The sequence below is a fragment of the Ylistrum balloti genome, unplaced genomic scaffold (assembly GCF_031769215.1).
Source record: "Ylistrum balloti isolate Yb309-2 unplaced genomic scaffold, AGI_CSIRO_Ybal_v1 Utg369690, whole genome shotgun sequence".
In the NCBI taxonomy this organism is placed as follows: domain Eukaryota; kingdom Metazoa; phylum Mollusca; class Bivalvia; order Pectinida; family Pectinidae; genus Ylistrum; species Ylistrum balloti.
The window spans coordinates 585,939-604,342 of NW_026781926.1; the positions used below are offsets into that span (position 1 = coordinate 585,939).

The 18,404-nt window shown below is 34.4% G+C and overlaps 1 long non-coding RNA gene across 1 annotated transcript in view; it reads left to right on the forward strand.

Annotated features, from left to right (window-relative positions):
• Positions 1-2,770, forward strand: part of LOC132565067 (uncharacterized) — a 25,967-nt gene extending 23,197 nt beyond the window's left edge. The window contains exon 3 of the long non-coding RNA XR_009554917.1: positions 1,791-2,770. This is a non-coding gene — a long non-coding RNA (uncharacterized LOC132565067). The remainder of the gene's footprint in view (positions 1-1,790) is intronic.
• The last annotated feature ends 15,634 nt before the right edge of the window (positions 2,771-18,404 follow it).

Below are 18,404 nucleotides of genomic sequence, written 5' to 3' on the forward strand. Positions count from 1 at the left end.
TTTGAATCCAACAGATTAAAGGTTACCAAAACATGCCAAAATGCTTTAGTTGTAGACATGGCTGGTTACACAATATCGTGATTTCCTAGACATATTATACACTGCTGCTGTGGTAAATCTGAAGCTACAGAAATCTTGTCTGTGACCATTTGTGTTACGTAAAAGATAAATATTCAATGCATTTTTCTCTTTCCATAGATATGAATTTTTAAGAAAAAGATAACTTTCTAGACTATTGCTTCATTGAACATTCATAGAATTGTACATCAATATATATGTTCGTTTTATTTTGTAATCCATTTGCTTTCACAAAATAAAACTGTCTTCATCGTTTGACAATTTCAGTGAAATGGATTTTTTTGGTAAAGCATTTCTTTGCTAATATTTCATTTATTTGGCAAATCCTTTGTAATCAGTGAGGTAGTTGGAGATAAGTGTGTCATCGGCTGTGGCGAGGCTGGTTCTGGATTGGTCAGCCACAGATTGCAGGGGTCTGGCTACAGTGGTCCATGTGTTATCTGTACTTACACTACATCACACTGGTGTCAGCCCTTACCCGGCCATGTGATACACACTATCGCGTTTTTAATCAAATCTTCATCATAAGATACTCAGGTTAGACACCTTCCGTTTTGATATTTTTGAGAAGAATTACTGGTTTGAGGTGGCGTTTTTCATACCAACATGTTGGCTTTGGTCGAAATTGGAAATGACCAGATGAGTACCCATGATTATTGTTGATGTTAATTATTCATATTCAGACAGTACTTTGGAATATGTTCTTTGATTGATGGTGAAGGAATCAGAGCTATAATCATGTACACCATGTGGGGAGTGGAAGGGAAAAGTGGGAGTGATTCCAATATAATTCAATTATACATACAGAAAGTGACTTGGTCAATCTCTTATTTCACCTTTCTTCAGGCCACCCAGAAAACAAAATCCAAAATGTTAAAATTTTGGAATCCCAACTGTGTATTTAATGTCATTACTAATCTTTGACACACAAGTCTGTGGTTTGACTTAGGAGGTCACCTTCAGCTGACAAACACTGTAGGGCTTTTAAAGTGAAAGTTTTAGCATCTGCGTCATGTTTTCACCACAGTTTTATATTGTTTTCTATCAATTGCAGATGTGGAAGAGGTCAAAGGATCATGACACTAACCAAATCTCCTAACATTTTGTGTTAATACTGTAAATTTTAATTGACATTAATCTTTTTTTGAAATTTAAGATAGTAGTGGTCTAGTTACAAATGTCTGAAAGTTTCTTTTATGATTACATAAAGGGAATGCTTCATTTGTGAAAAGTATTGACAAACTTACTACCTGTTAAATAGTTTATGTTGTTTGTGCACTTAGAGCTACTTCTAAGGATAAAGTCTTACATTTTACTTGACTTGGGGACAAAGATTGGTTAGAAGTTACCCGAGTCACTGAAGAATTTGCAGAATGGTTACCATTTTACTGATGAGCTCGAGAGATGGTTACTATTAAACTGAGGTGCTGAGAAATGATTTATGATTTAACTGATTTTACAGACTTGATGAGGAATAGCTATAGTTGACTTTTTAAATTTTTACTTTGTTAATGCATAATCAATTAACTGTTGAGATAGTGTTATCATTTCTCTCATTTAAATTTTGAAATGATTTCATTATGTACCTTATATTACCTTACTTATTTATCGTGTGTAGTAGGGTTGACCGATTTAGCACTCAGTATACTATTATTTGGTACCAACAGGTATAACTCTGGTCAGTGTTATGACCCTTTAACCTATTCTTGCAGATGATGATCTGAAAACTTGGGACAAACAGTGGGTGACCAGTTGCAGGCTCATCGCAGAAATGTCTTCTGATGTGACTTGAATTTGACCTCCATCAGAGTGTCGTACCAAACTTGCCAGGTCAAAAACTATATAACTACCAACAAAAAACGTCCTGACCAAAGTGGACAAATAAAACCTTGACCTGACCCTGATGCTAAACATTCAATCTGAGTCATCTAAATACTTGTTTAGCACATGCAAGGATATGAGGCTCCTTCCAAGATTTTTATAAGATAAAAAAGATCATCAGGAGATGAAGTGAGAAAACAAGCAAAAAAGTGTGGAGCTCAACAAAGTTTCTTAAATCACAAATATACAATGCACATGGTTACATATATTTGTATTGGAATGTTTTATAGAAAGTTGTAAGAATGTTGACAATGTTTGTCATTTGATCACTCCTGTAGTGTAGAACTAGAGAGTGTTACCAACAGTGAGTTGATAAGTTTGGATGGGGGTGTTTAACTGATGGATATCATAAAGAATTTTGGACAAGATCCAGCATCTTGTGGAATCTCAAATTACCCCCCTTGTATTAGGCCTTTTGTTCTACTAGCACTTCTTTCAAAAAGAGAGAGAGGATTATCTAGATTTTATCACAAATATATCTCTCTGGAATAATTTGTATCTCTGACACTAAGGTTTGCTGGAAGGAATGGTAGAAAGGAGCATCTGTACTTAGGTATTTTTGTGGATCTTGAAGCTGGTTGGTGGAGGAAAGTTGAACTGGCATCTGATAGTGACACAGTGTTAAGATACCACAGACACTATCCTTGTCTTGTAAATCTTACAAAGCCCAAAATTTATCAGAACCAGGAATAATTTGATTACGCACATGTTAATTGTTTCTTAATGTGTATTAGTATCTGGGTACATTAGTAAATAGATGTGGATTTACCAGACCAACTGACTCAATAAATGTGTATATATTTCCATTAAATCTCCAATTGTTTTATTTCTTTTTCTGTCTCGTAGTGTGTAGATGCAGCAAATTTACTTAATACCAATGCTCATGGGACTGTGCGTTAAAGAATCCTACAACACTACACAACCCATCAGAGATGTTAAGCCTGTCGTTGTTGAATTACTTAATAACTACACATAATGACAACTTATCAAAGAAGTCTTAGTTCTTGCTTGTTGATCAACAGAACCAGCACTCAAAATAAACACCACACAAAGATGGTCTGTTATTGGTGAACATAATGATACAACATACTATAAAGACTGATCAAAGAAAGTTCATATTGTCCTTGGTGTACAACTATATAACGTTGAGCACTATATACATAGAAGATATTTGACAACTGATCAAGCAGTGAAACTATATACTACACAATACATGATATCATTGACAACTGACCAAACAATGGAAACCATATATATGTACAAATTTAATGACAACTGATTAAATGGTGAAAACTGTACATTATCAAATTCAATGACAACTGATTAAATGGTGAAAACTACATTATCAAATTCAATGACAACTGATTAAATGGTGAAAACTGTACATTATCAAATTCAATGACAACTGATTAAATGGTGAAAACTACATTAACAAATTCAATGACAACTGATTAAATGGTGAAAACTGTACATTATCAAATTCAATGACAACTGATTAAATGGTGAACACTATACATTAACAAATTTTATGACAATTGATTAAATGGTGAAAACTGTACATTATCAAATTCAATGACAACTGATCTTTAATAGTGTAAACTTCAAACAAACAAATCAACAAACACTTCAATTAATACTAAATTATCAATATCTTTGCTTATCTTTCACAAAACTTCTAAACCTTTTATCAATTAAACTTCCTTAATTAGAATATCATATAATCCTTTAAGACATGTTTATCAAGAAAGTAACACAAGTGTAGTCTGTCCATTTGGGAACAACACAGTTACAAAGGTACAGATCATCCTTGGAGAACAACAAAGTAACAAAAGTATCGTCTGTCCTTGGTGAACGACAAAGTTACAAGATACAGAACATCCCTTGGTGAATAGCAAGTTTTGTCTGTCCTTGGGGAACAACAATATGTACTTAGGGAACAACAGAGTAACAAAAGTACAATATGTACTTGAGGAACAACAAAGTAACAAAAGTACAACCTGTCCTTGGAGAACAAAAAAGTAATTAAAGTACAGTATGTCCTCTGGGAACAGGAAAGTAACAAAAGTACAATCTGTCCTTGGGGAACAACAGAGTAACAAAAGTACAATCTGTCCTTGGAGAACAACAAAGTAACAAAAGTACAATCTGTCCTTGGGGAACAACAGAGTGACAAAAGTACAATCTATCCTTGGTGAACAACAAAGTAACAAAAGTACAATCTGTCCTTGGAGAACAACAAAGTAACAAAAGTACAATCTGTCCTTGGGGAACAACAGAGTGACAAAAGTACAATCTGTCCTTGGGGAACAACAGAGTGACAAAAGTACAATCTATCCTTGGGGAACAACAAAGTAACAAAAGTACAATCTGTCCTTGGGAACAACAGAGTGACAAAAGTACAATCTGTCCTTGGGGAACAACAAAGTAACAAAAGTACAATCTGTCCTTGGGGAACAACAAAGTAACAAAAGTACAATATGTCCTTTGGGAACAATAGAAGTAATAAAATGCAATGATAACATGTAAAAAAAATCATCTTTTCGGCTTTTTATTTTTAATATCCTGTTGACAGCTAGTGGGAACAACATGTACACAATGTCACAAAACTACAACCGATCATTTAGTCAACAACTCTCAATACTTAACAACACATCATTAAAGGTCTAGTTTGTTTCTGGGAATAACTATACAACTATCAAAACAACCCATTATTAGAACAGCACTGAAATACTTAGATTTACATCATCAATCAACAACTTATCAACCCAGAAATAATCTTGTCTTTGGTGAAAAGTATAAAAATTGCAATGACAACTGATCAAAAAAGGCACTGTCAGTCAATGTGAACTGTTTCACTGAGACAGCCTCTGGAAGTACAATGATGACATGAGTTTCCTGTCATGTGTGACATATGAGTAGGCTAAAGGCTGTTAGTACTTCATATAGAGACCACTTATTCTGATCTAATGTCTCATAATACCAAATATTCGAAGGCTGTCTAAATCTTCCTGTCCAAATGATTTATATCTACAGGATTTCTTTGTTAAGTTGCAAATAAGAAAGATGTAGATACCACAAGAATTGAATTAGCAGAAAAAACTTCTTAGATTGTACCACAAAAACTATATCTTTTTAAAGTTTCAATTACACGCCTGAAAAGCTGAACAATTCTCTCAGAACTCTATGACTTGAAAAAATGGCATGCAGGAAAGATTTGGTAAACGTTTACGGTTAAAATCCATTGAAACAATTAGTATTGACAATAAGAAGGTGGAGAATCGTTACCCAAAGTCCCCAAAGCTGTTTAATTAACAGAAAAAATGGTGGTACTTGCCCTTTTCTAATGAGTTAGAGAGAAGGGACAATTATGTAGAATATTGAGGACAAGGTTGCACATTGTGAGACTCGGTAAATGGGATGTATCGAAAAGTTCTTTATAGCTTTTCATTTTAACACTTATTTTAAACATGACATCATTTTTTGGCTTATAAATAAGTGATCGCTTAACTATGACATATATTTGGTGCTAATTACATAATTAGTTATAAAAATCAAGATCGTCATTTTACATAAACATGTAAATGGCAAAGTTTTCCAAACAATTTCTAATTACAATTCATTACAGTGCTTAATTAGGTTTATAATTGAAATCCAGACTATAATTAGATGTTCAAATTGCACTATAGAAATTAAGTAGGTAGTTATGGTAATTATGATGAGGTGGTGACCCATAGCTTATGGGAAATGGAATTTTATGAAAAGTAAATTCAAGCAATTGTGATATTTACCATGATTTTCGTTGACAGAGTGTGACTCTTTTTGTGTATTTTTGTTAAAACCAATAACTGAATGATTATCAATACCTTGTCTATTACACGTGTAATGTTTTATTAATGTACAAACAAAAAAAAAAGATAAAATATATGGGGGAGTAGCAATAATGCTTTATGCAAATAATGGAGACTAGATGTTTTACAGTCAAAGATGAAATTCAATGCCTGGTAGAAATAAACATTAATTTCCATCTCCGTTTTTATTGGTTTTCATATATGAATTTTTTCTAATGATAAAATAGTGAAGATCTGCCATCTGTGAATTGTGTGAAATTTATCGCCTGTTGATGTGGAAGTGATCACCGTGCTGATGATTGCTGCGATAGTTTTAAGATTTTATCATCATTTAATTATACATGTTTGGATTTCTATTCAATATTTGCTAGCAATACAGTCAATAAAAAAGTTGAACTTGAACAATGAAAATGTCCGGAGGCCAGAAACCTGTGTTTATGACTCAGAGAGTAGGCTAAACACAGGAAAAATACATATCATCTATAGTAGGCTTGTCTAGGCTTGACTGCCTGTCCTCAAGCAGTGTCTAAGCTTTTGTCCATAGCTGACATTGACAGCTCATAAAATATGTATCTCAAAAACTATGACAATTTCAAACATTAATCTTATCGTCATTTAAGTAAGATAATGAGGACTATCAATTATAAACAGTGTTACATATCTGGTATTGTCCATTTAAACAGTGTTACATATCTGGTATTGTCCATACTTATTGTTCCCCTTTTTATATGTGCATTGGTGAAAAGTGTAAGAATTAATAGACTAATTGGGTGTATATTCTTTTTAGTTGGATTGTGTTGCAGGTTAACCAAATGAAATTACATTTAATCTGTGGAAATTGACCCAAAGATACCAGCTTATACCTACAGAGACATACATACTATTGATTATTCAAGATTTTCTTTGGAAGTTTTCAAATTTTGGTAGATTTCCAAACCTTTCATCATTCGTTGAACATGCGAGAAAGTTGTAAGGTAAAAGCACAATGTGTGTCGTTTCCATTACAAAAAGATGTTTGCATCTTCAGAAATAAAATAAATCACCCAAAGAAAATACCTTGACACTTTTTTCTGTTTATATGGGAATGACTTCTTAATTTGGAACAAAAAGCGACAACTGTTTTGGTTTGATAGAACAGTGCTTACCATAGAAATAGATAGAATAAAGTTTATGTCGATTAGAGAAGATACTTAATGTCAATACCTACGGGTCAAGTTTCTGTTGTGGAGAAACCCGAGCTTGAGCATCACAGCTTTTTTCTCACGTTTCTCTACACATTTTTTATTTAAATTTTTTTTTTTCAAAATATTAGGTCAGTCACACTAATAAAAAGTTTACAGAATTTAACTTACCTCACTTAGGTTTCAAAATCAACATTTTTTACATAGTTGATGAAAAAAAAGGGTGGCCAGATTACCAAGTGATAGTGATGGTTTCCACTTGAATTAAAATTCTTTATACTCTGCTATGCCTTTCTCTCATGCCTGGTCAGAATATACCGATTTGATTACAAACTAGGCTAGGTTAGATTTCAGATTCAAATTATCTGGCAATTCAATCCTTAAATTAGCTTTCAAAATGTCACACAGTTGAGATTTACTTTTATATCCCAATATTAAATATTAATATACAACAGATGTGATAACCATACACTTCAAAATATTCAAGAAATACATCATTTCGGACAACATCTTTTTTTACATAGTCATAAAAGATTATAGCAGACACATCATTTCAAAACTGTTCTGTATAATGTATACTGAATGAAAAAAATTACTTGTTTTCATTGTGTATATACGCTGTGTAATACAAATGTACTGATGTATGTAATGTGTTATGGTAAGATATGTTTAATAATGCTATGAAGGTAAATACGTTGTAATTTTATTTGGCATTTGTACTTTTGCTGTCAACCTTTGCTTTAAAATTCATATTTCATTTGTCAAGTTAACGATGTTTTAAGTTAATACAAAGATGGAGTCTCGTGGCTTATGGTCTCCGCGGCCAAAGTGTGACCATACGACAGACCAGCGCCATCTTACCATCTCCCTCCATCCATACTGTGTCCAAGCTGCCGTCGTGTGGCTACTACAGTTGTCCAGTTTAAAAAAAAATCAATGCAAAATTATCTAAAACATGGATACTGGCACGATCAGTTGGAGATATCATAAGGTTACAGTAATACTTACTGTCAGATTCAGCATCTGTAGTCCAGCCTTCACCCCCTGTCAAACACACAAGTCACTGGTAACGGCTAGTGATGCTCTACCTATTTCAATGTTGGCCAGAGAAATTTGAGTGAATTTTGTTGAATGTCTTGAGTCGGTGATTAGATGAGAAGTGGAGGTTGTGTGTGTGTAGTTTTGTTTTGGCCAGACGTTTGTATTGACCTGCCCGGCATTGCTGTACTACAATTGGATAAGGAGAAAATAATGGGCTAGCTTAGGTCTCAAGTTTATTTCTTAATTACAAATCTTCAATAAATAATGCCACTCAATATTGGTTTTAATTACTATTATTGAATTGATATTGTAGTCTGTCAGTGTCGAAACAAAGACAACAGGAAATTACACATCTGCTTACTGATTAATTTACATATTCAGATTTGACCACTCGGACAATTCTTACTTTCATAAACTGTAAAATTGTATTTAACCACTTCTAATGAAAAAAATAAAAAATAAATCATATGAACTATTTGATTACATTAGATAACAAGTGTTTTTTTTGAAGAAAGTAGTTTTTAAGAGTGTTGTCTGCAACACTGTATCCAGTAAGAAGACAAGAGAACTCAAATATACAGGTTCAGAATTTATTTTTTGCTGGGAGGTACAACACAGGTAAGTGTTAGTACCTGTACACAGGGATACAACACAGGTAAGTGTTAGTACCTGTACACAGGGATACAACACAGGTAAGTGTTAGTACCTGTACACAGGGATACAACACAGGTAAGTGTTAGTACCTGTACACAGGGATACAACACAGGTAAGTGTTAGTACCTGTACACAGGGATACAAAACGGGTAAGTGTTTGTACCTGTACACAGGGATACAACACGGGTTAGTGTTAGTACCTGTGCACAGGGATACAACATGGGTTGGTGTTAGTACGGGTTAGTGTTAGTACCTGTACACAGGGATACAACACAGGTAAGTGTTAGTACCTGTACACAGGGATACAACACAGGTTAGTGTTAGTACCTGTACACAGGGATACAACACAGAAAAGTGTTAGTACCTGTACACAGGGATACAACACAGGTAAGTGTTAGTACCTGTACACAGGGATATAACACAGGTAAGTGTTAGTACATTCACTTGGGGGATACAGCACAGGTTAGTGTTAGTACATTCACTGGGAGGTACAACACAGGTAAGTTTTAGTACCTGTACTGAGAGATACAACACAGGTAAGTGTTAGTACCTGTACACAGGGATACAACACCGGTAAGTGTTAGTACCTGTACACAGAGATACAACACAGGTAATTGTTAGTACCTGTACACAGGGATACAACACGGGTTAGTGTTAGTACCTGTACACAGGGATACAACACAGGTTAGTGTTAGTATCTGTACACAGGGATACAACACAGGTAAGTGTTAGTACCTGTACACAGGGATACAACACGGGTTAGTGTTAGTACCTGTACACAGGGATACAACACAGGGATACAACACAGGTAAGTGTTAGTACCTGTGCACAGGGATACAACACAGGGATATCTGTACACACGGGTTAGTGTTAGTACCTGTACACAGGGATACAACACAGGTAAGTGTTAGTACTTGTACACAGGTATACAACACAGGTAAGTGTTAGTACCTGTACACAGGTATACAACACAGGTAAGTTTTAGTACCTGTACTGAGGGATACAACACAGGTAAGTGTTAGTACCTGTACACAGGGATACAACACAGGTTAGTGTTAGTACCTGTACACAGGGATACAACACAGGTTAGTGTTAGTACCTGTACACAGGGATACAACACAGGTAAGTGTTAGTACCTGTACACAGGGATACAACACAGGTAAGTGTTAGTACCTGTACACAGGGATACAAAACAGGTTAGTGTTACTACATTCACTGGGGGGATACAACACAGGTAAGTGTTAGTACCTGTACTGAGGGATACAACACAGGTAAGTGTTAGTACCTGTGCACAGGGATAAAACACAGGTAAGTGTTAGTACCTGTACACAGGGATACAACACAGGTAAGTGTTAGTACCTGTACTGAGGGATACAACACAGGTAATTGTTAGTACCTGTACACAGGGATACAACACGGGTTAGTGTTAGTACCTGTACACAGGGATACAACACAGGTTAGTGTTAGTATCTGTACACAGGGATACAACACGGGTTAGTGTTAGTACCTGTACACAGGGATACAACACAGGCTAGTGTTAGTACCTGTACTGAGGGATACAACACAGATAACTTTCAAATATTCACAATTATTATAAGAAAATGATTTTACCTGCATGAATATAACATTGATGTCATCACTCAGTAGACTTGGTTTCCTATTGAATTGTCATCAGAAAACTTCATAGTCATGGATACATTTTGTGTAACTAATCTTGCTGGATTTATAGACAGGGTCATCTTTGCTATAAATGGATTTAGAGACAGGGTCATCTTTGCTATAAATGGATTTAGAGACAGGGTCATCTTTGCTATAAATGGATTTAGAGACAGGGTCATCTTTGCTATAAATAGGGGGTTGGGATAGATCAGTTGTTTAGAGGGTCGATCTACTCCAGGTAACCTCCCTCGCATAAAGATTGATGGCAGTTCAGTTTGTTTCACAGGAAGCTGAGAAACAGACCCTTTTGTGCTACCATGGCTATGTCAATAGGCAAGACCCTTAACTCCAAATGCTCTGGTTAGCATATGAAGGGCCTCCTATAGGTTTTTCAGTAAGGTAGCCACCAGCTACTTCACAGATACCCTGCCTTAAAATGACCCTGGTTGTTCATGAGGCAATAGACCCGGTCAACAAACAAATAGAATCTTACTATTGGCTCAACATTATCTTTTTAGTTTTTACTTAAATTTTAAAAATGTTGTGTCTTTAGGGAACATGGGATAGAAAGATAAAATTCTCTAAAAGTTGATGGGATAGTTTCCAGCCCACCTGATACAAAGGACCGATGAGCCTATGCAATAGCATAGTGCCTGTAATCTAATATTTTATAAAAATTGGTACCTGTTATGAATTTTGAGTGGTTTTTGACTGAATTTGGTTAGATGCATCTTTGGGGGAAAGGGACCCAACTTTGTGTTAATGATTGGGCTAAACAAGTTCTTCTTTTGAAATAATGGGATTATGTCAAAATTTGTATATGACCTGAAGGGGATTCAGTTTTGCATAATAGAGGATCTGACCTCCCTGGGCACAAAGGTACAGAGCTTAATATGGGAAATAGAGGAATGATATTAAAATCCTTTTCAAAATTTGTTTAGAAATATTTTTGAGGACAGGAGAATCAATTTTGTATACCTAAGTGATAGGTCTCGGCCTCCTAGGGCCTGAGGGGCGCAGATTAGGATTTGATCTGAAGCAGCCTTAGGTGAAGGTGAGCCTAACTGTCCTGAGGCATAATGATGTAATCTTAAAAATCAATCTTCTTTGCATTGAAAGATTTTTGATCAAATTTCGTTTCAAATATCCTTGGGTGAAGAGGACTCATTTTTTTGTAAACGATGGGTCTGACCTCTTAGGGACAAAGAGGAGGGCCCAAATGAGGGAAGTAGTGCAATTGCTTAAAAACCTTTTTCTGTTGGAATGAAGGTATTATGACCTAATTTGGTCGGAAGAAGCCTTGTGGGAAGAGGAAAGAATTGTGAATGGAGAGATGGGGCCGAAACTAGAATAAACAGCAAATTCTTAAAAATTCTCCTTGAGGAATGACAGAATTTCATTCAAACAAAGTCTGATTATGTTAAGTGTATATGATGGGTGTTACTCTTCTGAGGCATATAGATGAAACCTTTGAAATTCATGTTCTTCTGTTGCAGTAAAAGTATTTTGACCTAATGTCATTTCAAATATCTTTGGTAGACTTTTATGTTAATCAAGGATCTGCAGAGAGTCATACAGGTTCCAGTATAGGAAACAGAGGTATAAATAAGACTTCAATATCATTGTTTTTTCTGCTTGGATAAACGTATTTTGTCAAAATTTAGTTTGAGGCTTTGAAATTCCTCATCTTTTGGGGAAAATATGATAGTGAATTAAAATGACTGGAGGTGAAAGCTGAAGTATCAAGGTGAGCAATACAACCCCCATAGGCCTCTTGTTTCTTTAGGGTTTGACATCCTTGCAACAGCCAAGATCATATGATGTGGGAAACCAAGAGTGGAAAACAAAGCACAGATGAGCATGGCAAGAAAGAAAGGGAAATACCATGACCACAACTGTTGTAGTGAGGGCAGTAGATCAATTCTGGTCTCTTTGATTTTTTCCTTAGCAAGTGACAAGGAAGAAAAACCCCACGTTCTGCAAGGGGGTCACTTTAAGGAGGTGCAGAGCAGTGCAGCAGACCATATTCTTGGAGTGTCAGATGTGTCCTTAACGAAACGACATCAGACAAACCACGCCCACTAACAGTGTCCCGCAATATTGACATGCAGTGAGATTCAGAAGGCATATTCTTTCCCTGTAATCTCCACATGATAAACGGATGAAAATTCTGTTGAAAACTTTAAGTTATTTAAATGCCTGTTTTACAAGATTAAGGAAAAAGAAAAAGTTTTAAGGATGCAGGTATACAACAAAGGCTAGTTTATGTTATCGCTGTATAATTTGTAATTAGGTATGATTTGAAGCACATTGGATTTATTCTGATCATATTAATCATAGTGGTAAATGGAGGATTTGTGGTAAAAATGAATTTCAATCAAAACCATATTTATGAGGAGTTTAAGTGTATTGAAAAAATATTGATATAAGTATTTATGGGAATTATTGGTGGCGTAGAAAGAATATGTAATGATTAAATTCGAAGTATTGATTTAGTTTTCTAAAGGTACTTAAACATAACTGGACAGACTTTCTAAAGGACAGAATGGAAACGACTGACAGAGAACGTAAAAAGTGGTATATATTACTTGATGTTGATAGACATTGGGTGTCACATTAAGGTAATGTTAGATTTCTGGTGTAACATGTATCGTAAAAGATAAAATACCAACCAAGAAATAAAATTTATCTTTACACAGCGATGGACATTGAGTGGAATTGATGGATTTGGTGGAAGTTTATAGTACAATTTAATTCTCTTCACTGCTGCAGAACGCTGTCGTAATGTAGCTTAAAAACCCACAGAAACGAATTACATAAAAAACTATTGAAATTAACTTGAGTGGTTCAGTTTTGCATTGTTTGTTGTAAATTTTCCTCCAGTTTTGCAGCTGAATGGAAGCATTCATGGTATTAACTGGATCAACGGAACCAAATATCTCATCACTTAGACCTGGTGAAATTTCAATCTAGCTTGATGAATTAGTCTTGTAATGAGCTGTCATGCCGAGCTGCAGATTTTTTAATAACTTTGTTGTAAATTTTAGTCCGAGACAATGTTTATGAAAACTGATATGGTAACGGAGGCAGGCATTTGGCCACAATCCTAATATAGTAATTCAGTGGTATGATATGCTATTTTGTACAAAATTCAGTTATTATGCCATTTTCCAGATTTTAAATTTCTACAAAAATAGGATAATTTGAATGCATTCATTGTATTTGATAACCCCATTCAGAAGAAAATGTTTCCGCAGAACAAAGACAAAAACAAAATTTCCGATAGCAAAAATATTTTATGGGTACAATTTTATCTTGATTTAATGAAGAAACCACCCCCATCATGTTGCGATTTCCATTGTCAGATTTAATGATAATTACGAAGGTTGAATGTAAATCTCCACACTGAAGAAGGATACATGTTTGCATATCTAGGTCAACTTGCACGATATGTTTTAGGTGATTTAAAAATCGTCATGGCAGTTGGATGTGTAGAATTTCACTTTCCTTAAAGCAGAGTAATATAAAATTACAGCAAAGATAAAAAGATTGTGGGAGATTAGAGTAATAAAAACAGTAGAAACTCCAGTTTATTGTTTAAATAGGAGGTATCAGATGACTGGTCTTAAGTCATCTAATGACCAAAATAGGGTGCTCCACATTGCTATTAAAGGGTTGTTGGATCATTTGGTTAAAGGGGTGTGTGTGTGTGTGTCTTTCTCTCTGATATTTGTTCATACCATATTATGGCACCAATAAGCCCATGCCAGGTAATAAGCCTACCATATGAAATGCTTTTGAATAAAGTACAAATCATTTAGTGTTATTTCATTGTTGTGTAATAAGCCCATTCCCTAACTTTTGAGTAAGAAAAATGTGTTGTCCCCCTGAGATTGTGGAGGTGTTTTCTGGAAATTATCACAAAAAGTTTCTTTCACAATAAGTCTGTGTATTTTGAATAGTCAGGACACTTTTCTGATTACTTTACAATAAGTCTATGTATGTTAAATATCTGTGACTTTTCTGATAATGTCACAATAAGTCTATGTATGTTAAATATCTGTGACTTTTCTGATAATGTCACAATACGTCTGTGTATGTTAGACATAGTGACTTTTCTGATAATGTCACAATAAGTCTATGTATGTTAGATATAGTGACTTTTCTGATAATGTCACAATAAGTCTATGTATGTTAGATATCTGTGACTTTTCTGATAATGTCACAATACGTCTGTGTATGTTAAATATCTGTGACTTTTCTGATAATGTCACAATAAGTCGATGTATGTTAGATATCTGTGACTTTTCTGATAATGTCACAATAAGTCTATGTATGTTAAATATATGTGACTATTCTGATAATGTCACAATACGTCTTTGTTTGTTAGACATAGTGACTTTTCTGATAATGTCACAATAAGTCTATGTATGTTAGATATCAGTGACTTTTCTGATAATGTCACAATAAGTCTATGTATGTTAAATATCTGTGACTTTTCTGATAATGTCACAATACGTCTGTGTATGTTAAATATCTGTGACTTTTCTGATAATGTCACAATAAGTCTATGTATGTTAGATATCTGTGACTTTTCTGATAATGTCACAATAAGTCTATGTATGTTAAATATATGTGATTATTCTGATAATGTCACAATAAGTCTATGTATGTTAGATATAGTGACTTTTCTGATAATGTCACAATAAGTCGATGTATGTTAGATATCTGTGACTTTTCTGATAATGTCACAATAAGTCTATGTATGTTAAATATCTGTGACTTTTCTGATAATGTCACAATAAGTCTATGTATGTTAAATATCTGTGACTTTTCTGATAATGTCACAATAAGTCTTTGTTTGTTAGATATCTGTGACTTTTCTGATAATGTCACAATAAGTCTTTGTTTGTTAGACATAGTGACTTTTCTGATAATGTCACAATAAGTCTATGTATGTTAGATATCTGTGACTTTTCTGATAATGTCACAATAAGTCGATGTATGTTAGATATCTGTGACTTTTCTGATAATGTCACAATAAGTCGATGTATGTTAGATATAGTGACTTTTCTGATAATGTCACAATCAGTCTGTGGAATTTTAATATCTGATGATGTCACAATATCTCGATGTTAGTGTAGCTTTACTGAGGAGTGTTGGGGTCAACAAAAACTCACTGTATGTATTTCAAGAGACAAAAAAGTCATGTTGTGTCTTAAAGGCAAATGATTTGACATTTAACATTGTTAAGGATTAAAAAGCTAGTATCAATGTTAAATATGTGGGTCAGTTTATGTTGTGCAGGAAATGGCATATAAGATACGAGGTATGGAACAGTGTAATGTGGCTGCGACAAAAATGTCATGTCTTCAAGCAACAAATGTCAGAAGGCAGAAAACAAGTTAGAGTGAACTTGAATGGCGACTTAAGTCATGCCAGCATAATGTCATACGTCATTTAACAACACTGTACACTGTAGGTCTGTAGAAAACACCATGATATAATTGTCAATTTTCAGGTTTGTGCTAAGAAATATGAGCATTTTACTCATGCAATAAGTATATTGATTTTCCCATTGTTCCCATGTATAAATTGGAAGGCTGGTTTGGTCAAAAACTTAATAACTATTATACAACTAAAGCTATATTTGTAAATGATTTGAAGATTGATGGACACAGTCTGAGAAGAATGTAATGAAATTGAAAATAAATTTGTTCTAAATTGAAATCCAAAAAAACCATCCCAATCACATTTAAAATCAAATTACCATTTGGGAGTAATCAGCTTTTTGCATCAGTTATTCTGTAGAATGTCAGCTATGTTTTCATGCTGGTTCTGTTCACAACAAATTCTTCTATTTGAAACTGTTCCTGGAATTTGATTAATTTGTCTATATTAGGTAATACAAGCTCTTACTTGTAGTCTGTTCCATTTTACCTTGATATGAGGTAATCATCAGCTGGTTATACTGATGTGACTTAATCATCAGCTGGTTATACTGATGTGACTTAATCATCAGCTGGTTATACTGATGTGACTTAATCATCAGCTGGTTATACTGATGTGACTTAATCATCAGCTGGTTATACTGATGTGACTTAATCATCAGCTGGTTATTTATACTGATGTGTCATTATCATCATCTGGTTATTTATACTGATGTGTCATAATCATCAGCTGGTTATTTATACTGATGTGTCATAATCATCAGCTGGTTATACTGTTGTGTCATAATCATCAGCTGGTTATTTATACTGATGTGTCTTAATCATCAGCTGGTTATTTACACTGATGTGTCATAATCATCAGCTGGTTATTTATACTGATGTGTCATAATCATCAGCTGGTTATACTGATGTGTCATAATCATCAGCTGGTTATACTGATGTGACTTAATCATCAGCTGGTTATACTGATGTGACTTAATCATATACTGATGTGGCTGGTTATTTATACTGTCATAATGTGTCATAATCATCAGCTGGTTATACTGATGTGGCATAATCATCAGCTGGTTATTTATACTGTTGTGTCATAATCATCAGCTGGTTATACTGATGTGTCATAATCATCAGCTGGTTATTTATACTGATGTGTCATAATCATCAGCTGGTTATTTATACTGATGTGTCATAATCATCAGCTGGTTATACTGATGTGTCATAATCATCAGCTGGTTATTTATACTGTTGTGTCATAATCATCAGCTGGTTATACTGATGTGGCATAATCATCAGCTGGTTATTTATACTGATGTGACTTAATCATCAGCTGGTTATACTGATGTGTCATAATCATAAGCTGGTTATACTGATGTGTCATAATCATCAGCTGGTTATACTGATGTGTCATAATCATCAGCTGGTTATACTGATGTGTCATAATCATCGGCTGGTTATTTATACTGTTGTGTCATAATCATCAGCTGGTTATACTGATGTGGCATAATCATCAGCTGGTTATTTATACTGTTGTGTCATAATCATCAGCTGGTTATACTGATGTGTCATAATCATCGGCTGGTTATTTATACTGATGTGTCATTATCATCAGCTGGTTATTTATACTGTTGTGTCATAATCATCAGCTGGTTATACTGTTGTGTCATAATCATCAGCTGGTTATTTATACTGTTGTGTCATAATCATCAGCTGGTTATACTGATGTGGCATAATCATCAGCTGGTTATTTATACTGTTGTGTCATAATCATCAGCTGGTTATACTGATGTGTCAGCTGGTTATTTATACTGATGTGTCATTATCATCAGCTGGTTATTTATACTGTTGTGTCATAATCATCAGCTGGTTATTTATACTGTTGTGTCATAATCATCAGCTGGTTATTTATACTGATGTGTCATAATCATCAGCTGGTTATTTATACTGATGTGTCATAATCATCAGCTGGTTATTTATACTGTTGTGTCATAATCATCAGCTGGTTATACTGTTGTGTCATAATCATCAGCTGGTTATTTATACTGTTGTGTCATAATCATCAGCTGGTTATTTATACTGTTGTGTCATAATCATCAGCTGGTTATACTGATGTGTCATAATCATCAGCTGGTTATTTATACTGTTGTGTCATAATCATCAGCTGGTTATACTGATGTGTCATAATCATCAGCTGGTTATTTATACTGATGTGTCATTATCATCAGCTGGTTATTTATACTGATGTGTCATTATCATCGGCTGGTTATTTATACTGATGTGTCATAATCATCAGCTGGTTATTTATACTGTTGTGTCATAATCATCAGCTGGTTATACTGTTGTGTCATTATCATCAGCTGGTTATTTATACTGATGTGTCATTATCATCAGCTGGTTATTTATACTGTTGTGTCATAATCATCAGCTGGTTATACTGATGTGGCATAATCATCAGCTGGTTATTTATACTGATGTGTCATAATGTTTTAATGTTACCATTTTATGATGAACCAGGTTTTAATAGGACTCTTTTGTGATGGACCCAGGTTTTGACAGAATAATTTTATGATGGAACTCAGTTTTACTTGATATCTTTTTGAAATGAGATCTAGTTTTAT